Below are 13,211 nucleotides of genomic sequence, written 5' to 3'. Positions count from 1 at the left end.
GTAATTTAAAATAAAAGATTAAAAAAAGACTTGCATTTATATAGCGCCTTTCGTGACTTCAGGACATCCCAAAGTGCTCTACTTTTTTCAAGTGTAGTCACTGTTATAATGTAGGAAACATGCCGTTTATTGGAAAATGCAGTATTCCCATCAAGGCAGCAATGAAGACATTCATCTTCATATAAATGTTTAAAGGGTCAAGCATTCATAAATCAGAAAATCATCCCTTATTGATCTTATAATTACCTGACTTCTTGAAAGTGTGTAATTGACTGAAGCAGTACAAACAGGAATTCTGCAAAGCAGGGAAGTTATCTGTGATCAGCTATGTGTTAGCAACATCCTAATCATAGTGAGAAGATTTCCTTTGATTGATACTTCTAGTCAAATTGTAAACGCTTTCTTTTAGAAAGCCTTTATGATTTCACTAGAAATTAGAAACATAGGAAATCTTCCAGTTGTGCTTATGATATCCGTATACATTGTGATCATAGGAAATCTTCCTCCCAGGATTTTCACGTCATTGTCGAGAAATTTGATTCTGCCGAAAACAGGCATGGAGGGGGCAGGGTGCACATTGCCTGTTTACGTGATCACAGGGACCAGGCAAAAATACTGCTGGGACCCCATTATTAAGTGTCAAGATGTCCAGCCTGAAATACCCCTGTCTGGGCTGGGGGTGGTGGAGGGCGGTAAATCGGACGTCTCTGATGCCACTTAAAGGCAGCCAGCAACTCTAAAAGGGAGGTATAGGTGACTACTTACTTACTACTTAGGTAGTCCCTCGGAACCGAGGATGACTTGCTTCCACATTAAAAATGAGTTCGCAGGTGACTGATGAGTCCAATGCGGGACCTTCAGTCTCTGTCACAGGTGGGGCAGACGGTGGTTGAAGGGGCGGGTGGGTGGGGTGCTTGGGTTGATGTGCGCTCCTTGCGCTGCCTGCACTTGGCTTCCGCTTGCTCCCGGCGAAGAGACTCGAGGTGGTCGGCGCCTTCCCGGATGCTTCTCTTCCACTTTGTGCGGTCTTGGGCCAGGGATTCCCAGGTGTCGGTGGGGATGTTACACTTTTTCAAGGAGGCTTTGAGGGTGTCCTTAAAGCGTTTCCTCTGCCCACCTGGGGCTCTCTTGCCGTGCCGGAGCTCCGAATAGAGCACTTGTTTTGGGAGTCTTATATCGGGCATGCGGACAATGTGACCCGTCCATCGGGGCTGATTGAGCGTGGTCAGAGCTTCGATGATGTGGATGTTGGCCTGAGCAAGAACACTGACGTTGGTGTGCCTATCCTGCCAATGGATTTGCAGGATCTTGCGGAAGCAGCGTTGGTGGTACCTCTCCAGTGCTTTGAGGTGCCTGCTGTACATGGTCCATGTCTCTGAGGCATACAGCAGAGCAGGTATCACTGCTGCCCTGTAGACCATGAGCTTAGTGCCAGATTTGAGATCCTGGTCTTCAAACAGTCTCTTCCTCAGGCGACCGAAGGCTGCACTGGCACACTGAAGTCGGTGTTGGACTTCGTCGTCGACGTCTGCCCTTGTTGACAGTAGGCACCCGAGGTATGGAAAGTGGTCCACGTTGTCCAAGGCCTTGTCGTGGATATTGATAATCGGGGGGCAGCACTGTGTGGCGGGGGCAGGTTGGTAGAGGACCTTTGTCTTACGGATGTTTAGTGTAAGGCCCATGCTCTCGTATGCTTCAGTGAAGGTGTTTACGATGGTTTGGAGTTCGACCTCCAAGTGAGCGCAGAGGCAAGCATCGTCTGCATACTGTAATTCGATGACAGAGGGTGGGACGACCTTGGATCTGGACTGGAGGCGATGGAGGTTGAACAGTTTCCCATTTGTTCTGTAAATTAGCTCCACTCCAGTGGGGAGCTTACTGAGGGTGAGATAGAGCATTGCAGCAAGGAAGATTGAGAAGAGCGTTGGTGCGATGACACAGCCTTGCTTGACCCCGGTTCATACGTGAATTGGGTCTGTGGTGGAACCGTTGGTCAGGATCATGGCTTGCATGTCATCGTGAAGCAGGCGGAGGATAGTGACAAACTTTTGAGGGCAGCCGAATTTGAGGAGGACACTCCATAATCCCTCATGGTTGACACTGTCGAAGGCCTTTGTGAGATCAAAGAAGGCCATGTACAGTGGTTGGTGCTGTTCCCTGCATTTCTCTTGTAATTGACGTGCGGTGAAGATCATGTCCATTGTGCCCCTTAGTGGGCAGAATCCGCATTGCGACTCTGGGAGGAGCTTTTCAGCCACTGGGAGAAGGCGATTGAGGAGGATTCTTGCGATGACTTTCCCTGTGACAGATAGCCTGGAAACTCCTCTGTAATTACCGCAATCGGACTTGTCACCTTTTTGAAGATGGTCACAATTATGGCATCTCTGAGATCCCCTGGCATGCTCTCCTCCTTCCAGATAAGAGAAATGAGTTCATGAATTCGCGCCAGTAGTGCTTCTCCACCATGCTTTAGTGCCTCGGTGGGGATTCCATCTGCTCCTGAGGCCTTGTTGTTCTTCAGTTGTCGGATGGCCTTTTCAACCTCATGCCAGGCTGGGGTTGTGCTGAGATGGTGGCGGGTAGCATGCTGTGGGATGGAGTTGAGGACACTCATGTTGAAGACAGAGTCGTGGTTAAGGAGATCTTCGAAGTGCTCCTTCCAGCGGGCACTGACTGCTTCCCTGTCCTTGATGAGTACCTCTCCGTTCTTGGCCCACTGTGGGGAAGGGCCTTGGGTGCTTGGGCCGTAGATGGTCTTGACTGCGCTAAAGAATCCACGCACGTCCTAAAAGAAATCCCTCTAGGCAACAGCGCCAGCATCAGTGGGTAGAGGTTGTTGAAAAGGTCAATGCCAGGTGCTTAGCTTCTAAGACATGGCTGCAATGCTAAAACAAGTTCAATGACCTCACTAGAGTTGTTAAGTTAAGAATCCACACCCTCACCTGAATTACTCTCTCCTTACACCTGCAGCCACACTACTCACAGCATTCCCCTCCCTTCACCGCACAACAATCACTGTACCATACTTCACTTCATTTCTTTAGCCTCTACTCACACACTCTGCACCTCCAGTTCTCACCAGTATTGCAACCATCACTTCCCAACATCTCACCTCTTGCACACAACCGCTGTATTCCACTATGACGAGCACATTCTCAAAACAGCTTACAAGGCTGTCACAAGCATAGATTCCCAGAAATCAGAGTCACTTGTGGAACAGAGAAAATAGACCAAAATAGGCCTAAGAGGACAAACCAGCAACTAATCTGTATGGAGTGGATGAGTCCTTTAAACAGTGCACCTGAAGGGTCTTTGCTGACTGTTAGTGCCATAATTTGCTGGGCAAATTTATCACGTAGTGAGTCAGGTGCTGGGGCAGACCAAATTCCAAAATGGTTCTACAACAAAAGCATAGGACCCTTATTTTAATTTTGTAATGTTGCTTTTTAATACTTCACACGTGCACCCTGGGTGCCTAAGTAACCACCCAATCCAATATGGCGGACGGCGCACTTCCAGTGTGGAACAGACGCGAGCATGCCGCCCACCATATTGGATCCTCAGGCATCCATTTTACTCCTCCTCGGCGTGATTGAATTTCTAGGCCCGTGTATGTAAAAGGATTGCAGAGATATTTTTTCTTTCAAATATTTATACAATAATGAATGAGAAATTTATTTTTATAATGTGATTTCAAATATCTCAGCTGCAATTTCTTTTGAAAATTATGTTGATCACTGAATTGTCTTGAAAATTGTCCAGAGAAATTGCAATCGAAACAATCTCATTTATTGCGTGAGGTGGCAACACCTTGACTAATTTACGAAACTGTTTTGCGATATGTAAGTTAGAGTGACATTTTTTGAGTTAGCATGCAACTTAGTTCAACTGCAGTGAACTGTAATTTTACATGGTAGGATGCCTTGCACTGCCAGAGCTCCTCAAGGCCTAATTGCAAGTAAACCTGTTTGCATCTATTTTATATTCATAGCAGAGATCAGGGATGACATTATTGTATAAATGAATGAGTGCTACCATATTTTTCCTATGAGAGCAGAAATGTAAGTATCAAAGCAATTATATATTTAATGATTGTTGATGACCATGTTGTCAGCAGAAAACAATATTTATGCTGTAGATTCCTGCAGCAGCTGCAAACTGGAATAGGATCGAGAAGAGTACCTGGCATTGTGTATCAGTATTATTAAATTACCATATGCGGAACCTAATAAAACAGTATGTCTCTCTGTCTGTCTCTCTGTCTGTCTCTCTGTCTCTCTGTCTGTCTCTCTGTCTGTCCAGCTATACAATCAAAAGTTACAGAGCATACCTACACATATGTTATATCAAAAGAAAGCTCATCATTAGGGGACTCCTGTAGGCATATTTACTTTTTGGTTGGACAAAAATTGTGCCGACGGTATCCAAAAAACGTTCAAAATTCCGCTCATTATCCGCTCATTAGCATCGAGTGGGGGCGGGTTCATTGTGTGTGCGGGCGGGCCATCCTAGAGTTGAGTGACGTGATGATTGACCAATCCTACAGTTCAGTGACCTGACGGTTGACCAATCGGTGCGTGTGTGGGCGGGCCTTATCATTGTGAACTGAGGTGAGTGTCAGCCATCTTGATTCGTAAGTTTATTTTTTTCCCCACTTTCTGCGTGTTTATTGTCTGGGTGGGGCCTAATCCTTCAGAGACTATAAATAAATTAGTTTAGCCTTCTTTGCTCCACAAAGAGACGGACACTGGCCTGAGTACACGTGAGCCACTTGGAGGATTCAGAATTGAGTGAAATTTCTGGTGTTTTGTTAGGATCGATTCTTTTTTTTTTAAATGTGTTGTAACTTTTGGTGTTTTCACCAAGAATGCACGTTGTCTCTCTGTGGCAGTTTTAAAAAAGTTAAAAAAACATTCAAGATGGTGTCCGCTGTTCTTCACAGCAGTTTAAAAAAAAAATTTGGTGTTTTCACCAAGAATGTGCGTTGTCTCTCCGTGGCAGTTTAAAAAGTTAAAAAAACATTCAAGATGGTGTCCGCTGTTCTTCACAGCAGTTTAAAAAAACTTTTGGTGTTTTCACCAAGAATGCGCGTTTTCTCTCCGTGGCAGTTTTTTAAAAAGTTAAAAAAACATTCAAGATGGTGTTCCCTGTTCTTCACAGCAGTTTTTTGTTTTTTTTTAACTTTTTTGGTGTTTTCACCAAGAATACGCGTTCTCTCTCCGTGGCAGTTCATTCAAGATGATGTCCGCTGTTCTTCACAGCAGTTATTAAAAAAAAACTTTTGGTGCTTTCACAAAGAATGCGCATTCTCTTTCCGTGGCAGTTTAAAAAACATTCAAGATGGTGTCCGCTGTTCATCACAGCAGTTTAAAAAAAAAACTTTTGCTGTTTTCACCAAGAATGCGCGCTGTCTCTTCGTGGCAGTTTTTTAAAAAGTTACAAAAACATCCAAGATGGTGTCCGCTGTTCTTCACAGCAGTTTAAAAAAAAACTTCTGGTGTTTCCCTGACCCTCTCGCTCCCCCCCTCCCCTCTCCCTCTCTCCTCTCCCCCCTCCCCACTGTGTCGTCCCCCCTCCCCCCTCTCTCCTGTCCTCCCCCCACCTGCCAATCGGCTCCTTCTCCTGACATCACCTAGCAATGGAGTTATTTTACAACTTCCAAAAAATCTATATTCCACTGAGGAAAAAAGGGTGTAAAAGAAAAGATAGCCATCCGTGGCTAAGTAAAGTAATTAAGGATAGTATCCGACTAAAAACAAGGGCATATAAGGTAGCCAAATCTAGTGGGAGGATAAAAGATTGGGAAGTCTTTAAAAGACAGCAAAAAATAACTAAAAGATTGATTAGGAAAGGGAAGATAGATTATGAAAGTAAATTAGCAAAAAATATAAAAACACATAGCAAAAGTTTCTATAGTTATATAAAAAGAAAAAGTGTGGCTAAAGTAAATGTTGGTCCCTTAGAGGATGAGACCGGGAAATTAATGGTGGGAAACATGGAGATGGCAAAAACGCTGAACAAATATTTTGTATCAGTCTTTACGGTAAGGACACTAAGAATATCCCAACACTGGACAAACAGGGGGCTCTAGGGGGAGAGGAGCTAAATACGATTAAAATCACTAAGGAAGTGGTACTTGGTAAAATAATGGGACTTAAGCCAGATAACTCCCCTGGACCTGGTGGCTTACATCCTAGGGTCTTGAGGGAAGTGGCGGGAGGGATTGTGGATGCATTGGTAATAATTTTCCAAAACTCCCTGGACTCAGCAAAGGTCCCAGCAGATTGGAAAACTGCTAATGTAACACCCTTATTTAAAAAGGGTAGTAGGCAGAAGGCTGGAAACTATAGACCTGTTAGCCTAACATCTGTGGTTGGTAAAATGTTAGAGTCCATTATTAAGGAGACAGTAACGGGACATTTGGATAAACATAATTTAATAGGACAAACTCAGCATGGTTTCATGAAGGGGAAGTCATGTTTGACAAATTTGCTTGAGTTCTTTGAGGAAGTAACATACAGGGTGGATAAAGGAGAACCAGTGGACGTAGTGTATTTAGACTTTCAAAAGGCATTTGACAAGGTGCCACACAAAAGATTATTGCTCAAGATAAAAAATCACGGGATTGGGGGTAATATTCTGGCGTGGGTGGAGGATTGGCTCTCTAACAGAAAGCAGAGAGTTGGGATAAATGGTTCATTCTCAGACTGGCAATCAGTAACTAGTGGTGTTCCGCAGGGGTCAGTGCTGGGTCCCCAACTCTTTACAATCTATATTAACGATTTGGAGGAGGGGACTGAGTGTAACATATCAAAGTTTGCAGATGATACAAAGATGGGAGGGAAAGTAGTGAGTGAGGAGGACATAAAAAACCTGCAAAGTGACATAGACAGGCTAAATAAGTGGGCAGAGATTTGGCAGATGGAATACAATACTGGAAAGTGTGAGGTTATGCACTTTGGCAGGAAAAATCATCGAGCAAGTTATTATCTTAATGGCAAGAAACTGGAAAGTACTGTAGTACAAAGGGATCTGGGGGTCCTGGTGCACGAAACTCAAAAAGTTAGTATGCAGGTGCAGCAAGTGATCAAGAAGGCCAATGGAATGTTGGCTTTTATTGCTAGGGTGATAGAATATAAAAACAGGGAGGTATTGCTGCAGTTATACAAGGTATTGGTGAGACCGCACCTGGAATACTGCATACAGTTTTGGTGTCCATAATTAAGAAAAGACATACTTGCTCTCGAGTCAGTACAAAGAAGGTTCACTCGGTTAATCCCGGGGATGAGGGGGTGGTCATATGAGGAGAGGTTGAGTAGATTGGGACTCTACTCATTGGAGTTCAGAAGAATGAGAGGCGATCTTATTGAAACATATAAGATTGTGAAGGGGTTTAATCGGATGGATGCGGTGAGGATGTTCCCAATGATGGGTGAAACTAGAACTAGGGGGCATAATCTTAAAATAAGGGGCTGCTCTTTCAAAACTGAGATGAGGAGAAACTTCTTCACTCAGAGGGTGGTAGGTTTGTGGAATTTGCTGCCCCAGAAAGCTGTGGAAGCTACATCATTAAATAAATTTAAAACAGAAATAGATAGTTTCCTAGAAGTAAAGGGAATTAAGGGTTACGGGGAGCGGGCAGGAAATTGGACATGAGTCTAGGTTTGGAATGGTCATGGCCCTGTGGGTAGTGGAGTGGGCCGAGGGGCTGTGTAGCCTGGTTCTGCTCCTACTTCTTGTGTTCTAATTCTGTGTTAGATTTCAGGAGATGGTTTTATTCCTGTTCCTGGCTGGGGTGGAGATCGCCTTTACAGAAGGTAGGTACTGTAGAAAATATAGGGACAGAATGATCTCCTGGAAGAGTTTCGATCGCCTAGATGGGTCGGAGAGGAATTTCCCAGATTTTTTCTCCCAAATTGGCCATTGGGTTTTTTAATCTGGTTTTTCGCCTCTCCCGAGAGATCACATGGGTTCGGGTGGGATGGAGAGTGATAGAAGATTTGAGGTTGGGATCAGATCAGCCATGATCTTATTGAATGTTGGAGCAGGCTCGAGGGGCCGATTGGCCTACTCCTGCTCTTATTTCTTATATTCTTATGTTGTTCTTAACAGTAACCAGGGAAGCTGGAAACAAAGGCAGCTCCTTTCGTCTCTCTTGCGCTCGCGCTCGCACCACTTTAAAAACATTTTTTTTCGCTGTTTCCCTGATCCTCTCGCTCCCCCTCCCCTCCCCTCCCCCCTCCTTCCCCCCTCTCTCCTCACCCCCTCTCCATCTGTTTGTCTTGATCCTGTATTCGTTTTGCACTCATGTATATTACCCTCCCCCACTGTGTATAGTTTCACTTCCTCTTTCCCGACTAACCTGGGAGGTTCCAGGTCTTGGCTCTTGGCTCCGCCCCTGACTTCTAGATACATAGATACATAGAAGATAGGAGCAGGAGTAGGCCATTCGGCCCTTCGTGCCTGCTCCGCCATTTAATGAGATCATGGCTGATCCTTTAATTCAGTATCCCGTCCCCGCCTTCTCTCCGTAACCCTTAACCCCTTTTGCCCGTAGAAATATATCTAATTCCCTCTTAAATATATTTAATGAGCTGGCGTACACTGCCCTCTGTGGCAATGAGTTCCACAGGTTCACCACTCTCTGAGTGAAGAAATTCCCCCTCATCTCTGTCCTAAATGGTTTAGCCCTTATCCTTAAATTATGTCCTCTAGTTCTGTTCTCACCCGCCAAGGGAAACATTCCTTCTGCATCCAGTCTGTCTAGACCTGTCAGAATTTTATACACTTCTATGAGGTCCCCTCTCAATCTTCTAAACTCCAGTGTGTACATCCCTAAACTACATAGTCTCTCCTCATAGGTCATTCCCGCCATTCCTGGTATCAGCCTGGTGAATCGCCGCTGCACCCCCTCCATGGCAAGAACATCCTTCCTCAGATGAGGCGACCAAAACTGTACACAGTACTCGAGGTGTGGTCTCACCAGTGCCCTGTACAGCTGCAGCAAGGTATCCCTGTTCCTGTATTCTAACCCTTTTGCTATGAAGGCCAGCATACCGTTTGCCTTCTTGACCGCCTGTTGCACCTGCATGCTCGCCTTCAGTGACTGGTGTACAAGAACACCCAGGTCTCTCTGTACTTCCCCCTCTCCCAATCTATTGCCATTTAAATAATAATTTGCCCTCCCGTTCCTGCACCCAAGGTGGATAACTTCGCACTTGTCCACATTATAGTGCATCTGCCATTTATCCGCCCAATCGCCCAGTCTGTCCAAATCGCTCTGGAGCTTCCTGGTCTCTTCCTCTGAGCCCACCCCACCTCCTAGTTTAGTGTCGTCTGCAAATTTGGAAATGCTGCATCCGACTCCCTGATCCAGGTCATTAATGTAAATTGTGAACAGCTGGGGGCCCAGGACAGATCCCTGTGGTACCCCACTTGTTACTGCCTGCCATTCAGAAAATGAGCCGTTTATTCCAACTCTCTGTTTTCTATCTGACAGCCAGTTCCCTATCCACGCCAAAACTTTCCCCTTTATCCCATGAGCCTCAATTTTCCATGCTAATCTTTTATGTGGGACCTTATCGAAGGCCTTTTGGAAGTCCAGGTACACCACATCTACTGGCTCTCCCCCATCTATTCTACCAGTTACTCCCTCAAAAAATTCCAATAGATTAGTCAAGCACGATTTACCCTTTGTAAATCCATGTTGACTCTGTCCTATCCTGTCCCCATTTGCTAAGTGCTCCGCTATTTCATCCTTAATGATGGACTCCAGCATTTTGCCCACAACTGATGTAAGGCTTACAGGTCTGTAATTACCTGCTTTTTCCCTACCCCCCTTTTTGAATAGTGGGGTAACGTTAGCTACCCTCCAATCCATCGGCACTGTTCCCGAGTCTAATGAATTCTGAAAAATCATCCTTAGTGCATCCGCTATCTCTAGGGCCACCTCCTTCAGTACCCTAGGATGCATGTTATCAGGCCCTGGGGATTTGTCCACCTTCAATCCCTTTAGCTTCCTTAACACCATATCCTTAGAGATATTGATTTGCGTCAGTTCCTCCTTTGCCAATGTCCCTATTTTTCCCGATATCCCAGGGAGGTTTTTTGTGTCTTCCTTCGTAAAGACTGACCCAAAGTATGCATTTAGTTGATCTGCCATTTCCTTATTTCCCATTATATATTCCCCCGTATCTGACTGCAATGGACCAACTTTGGTTTTCACCAGTCTTTTCCTTTTGATATATTTATAAAAGCTTTTGGAGTTAGTTTTTATATTTTCCGCCAGCTTGTTTTCGTAAGCTATTTTGCCCCTCTTGATCATGCCCTTTGCCTTCCGTTGCTCTATCTTAAACTGTTCCCAATCTTCCGCTCTGGCGCTTTTTTTGGCTATTTTATACGCCCTATCTTTGGATTTTATGCTGTCTCTAATTTCCCCTGTTATCCACGGTTGAGTCACCTTTTTAGATTTCCTTTTATGCCAGATTGGTATAAACAATTTTTGCAATTTTGTCATTCTATCTTTAAATGTTTGCCATTGTTTATCTACCTCCAGTCCTCTCAGGAACGTTGTCCAATCAGACCTACTCAGTTCCCGTCTCATGGCATCATAATTCCCCTTGTTTAAATTCAGGACCTTAGTCTCTGAGTCAATTTCTTCGCTCTCCATTTCGAGTGAGAAATCGATCATGTTATGATCGCTCTGACCCAAGGGTCCCCGTACAACAAGATTACTGATTAGTCCCTTCTCATTGCACAGTACCCAGTCCAATATAGCCTGTTCCCGAGTTGGTTCCTCGACATATTGATCCAGATAACCATCCCTTAAACACTCAAGGAATTCCTCCTCCTCATTATTTTTACTGATTAGGCTAGTCCAATCTATATGTAAGTTAAAGTCACCTATGATGACAGCTGTGCTCTTATTGCACGCTTCTCTAATTTCCCTCGTGATGCCCTCCCTAACCTCTATTTTACTATTTGGAGGCCTATATACCACTCCTATTAATGTTTTTCGCCCCTCGCTATTTCTTAGCTCCACCCATATAGATTCTGTATTAACTGAGTTAATATCCTTCCTTTCAATTGCATTTATCCCCTCTTTTACTAGCAATGCTACCCCTCCTCCCTTTCTTTTTTGTCGATCCTTCCTAAATACTGAATACCCCTGTATGTTAAGCTCCCAGCCCTGCTCACCCTGCAACCATGTTTCCGTAATCCCAATTAGATCATAATTATTAACCTCTATTTCCACAGCTAATTCATCTACCTTGTTCCTGATGCTTCTCGCATTAAGGTATAAAACCCTCAGGCTTTTTTTATGCTCACATTTTTTATGAATTAGTTTGGCCCTTTGTTTTTTGTTCCTCACCCTTTTACCATTTATTTCTGTCTGCCTTTCACTTTCCTCTATTTCACTACATAGGTTTCTAGCCCCCTGCCATACTAGTTTAAATGCTCTTACATAAAGATCCCAGGATCTGTATGACTCATTCCTGTGAACCAGTCGGCGTGTTGAGGTGTTAGCTCTGATCTTAGTGATTAAAAGCCAACTTGTTTAAGTCTATAACTTCTAGTTTTGTGGTTATTGAAGGCCCATCAATTTTAATCACTAAAGAATACTAGGATGGATCGACTCCTAAAACCAGAGCGTCTGGACTTGGATCCACATTCTGCTGAAGCATCAAATCAATTTGGACACTGGCTCAAATGCTTCGAACTCTTCGCGGGGGCCTCATCCGCTAGCGAGGTAGATAAACTGAGTCTACTGACTACTCGCATAAGTCATCGGATTTATTCGTTCATCCGGGATGCCACCTCTTACACGGAGGCCATCACTATCCTGAAGGCCCAATACCAGAGGCCGGTAAACGAAGTGTACGCCAGACATCTGCTGGCTACACGCAGGCAGCGACCAGAGGAATCGATGGACGATTTCTTACAGGGCCTAAAGGACCTGGTCTGGGACTGTAACTGCAAGGCCGTGACAGTCAACGCGTACTCTGATGAATTGGTCCGCGATTCCTTCATCACGGGCCTCAAATCGAATTATATCCGGCAGAGACTGCTGGAGAAGGAGGTCCTGGACTTAAAAAAGGCAGTGGCCACTGCGCGATCGCTGGACGTGGCCCAGAAAAACTCTGACTCTTATTCTTCCGGCCATGCGGCCCTCACCGCCTCGTGCGCGCCGAGGGGGCCGCCATCTTGGAATCAGCCATCTTCCCCATCCAGGTCTCAGACCAGCTCTACGCCGCCGGAGTCCCCACACAGAAGTTCACCCAGGAGTCCTACTACAGCGGCAATGTCTCGAGGCCCGAAATGCTACTTCTGCGGCCAGGCCAAGCACCCCAGACAACGATGCCCAGCGAAGGACGCTACATGCTTCAAATGTAAGAAAAAGGGGCATTTTAGCAAAGTCTGCAGGGGGAATCCGATTTCCAACTCCGTCACCGCCTCGTGCGTGCCGTGCGGGCCGCCATCTTGGGATCCACCATCTTTTTCCGACTCAACGGCCACCCAGGGCCCAACAGTGGCTTCGATCACAGTGGATCAATCCAGGCCACACCCGTTGACAAAATCCATGATGGACATACAGGTAAACGGGAATTTAACGAAATGTTTAATTGACTGTGGGAGTACCGAGAGTTTTATCCACCCTAGCCTGGTACGGCGGCACTCATTAACGGTAACCCCTACACGGAGCAGAATTGCTATGGCTGCTAAGCCCCACACTTCGGACATTTTGGGCTACTGTGTGGTAACACTGACTGTAAAAGGCACGGACTACAAGGATTTTAAACTCCTCGTGATGCCAGAACTCTGTGTTAATGTAATCTTGGGCCTGGACTTCCAGTGCCACCACGAAAGTGTCACGCTAGCATATGGCGGGTCCCAGCCGCCACTCACAGTCTGTGGCCTATCAACCTTAAAAATCAGCCCGCCCTCTTTATTCGCTAATCTCGCTCCGAACTGTAGGCCCATAGCGACCAAAAGTAGACGGTACAGTCTGGAAGACAGACACTTTATCAAGGCGGAAGTGGACAGACTCCTGCGGGAAGGCATTATTGAATGCAGTACCAGCCCGTGGCGTGCCCAAGTAGTCATAGTTAAAAATAGCGAAAAGAAACGGATGGTAATTGACTACAGCCAGACTGTTAATATTTATACCCAGCTGGACGCCTACCCTTTACCCCGCATATCAGAAATGGTCA

The sequence above is a fragment of the Somniosus microcephalus genome, chromosome 6 (genome assembly GCF_052327205.1).
Source record: "Somniosus microcephalus isolate GS21.2 chromosome 6, FLI_Smic_1.0, whole genome shotgun sequence".
NCBI classification, from domain to species: domain Eukaryota; kingdom Metazoa; phylum Chordata; class Chondrichthyes; order Squaliformes; family Somniosidae; genus Somniosus; species Somniosus microcephalus.
Note: the sequence above shows the minus strand (reverse complement) of the source record.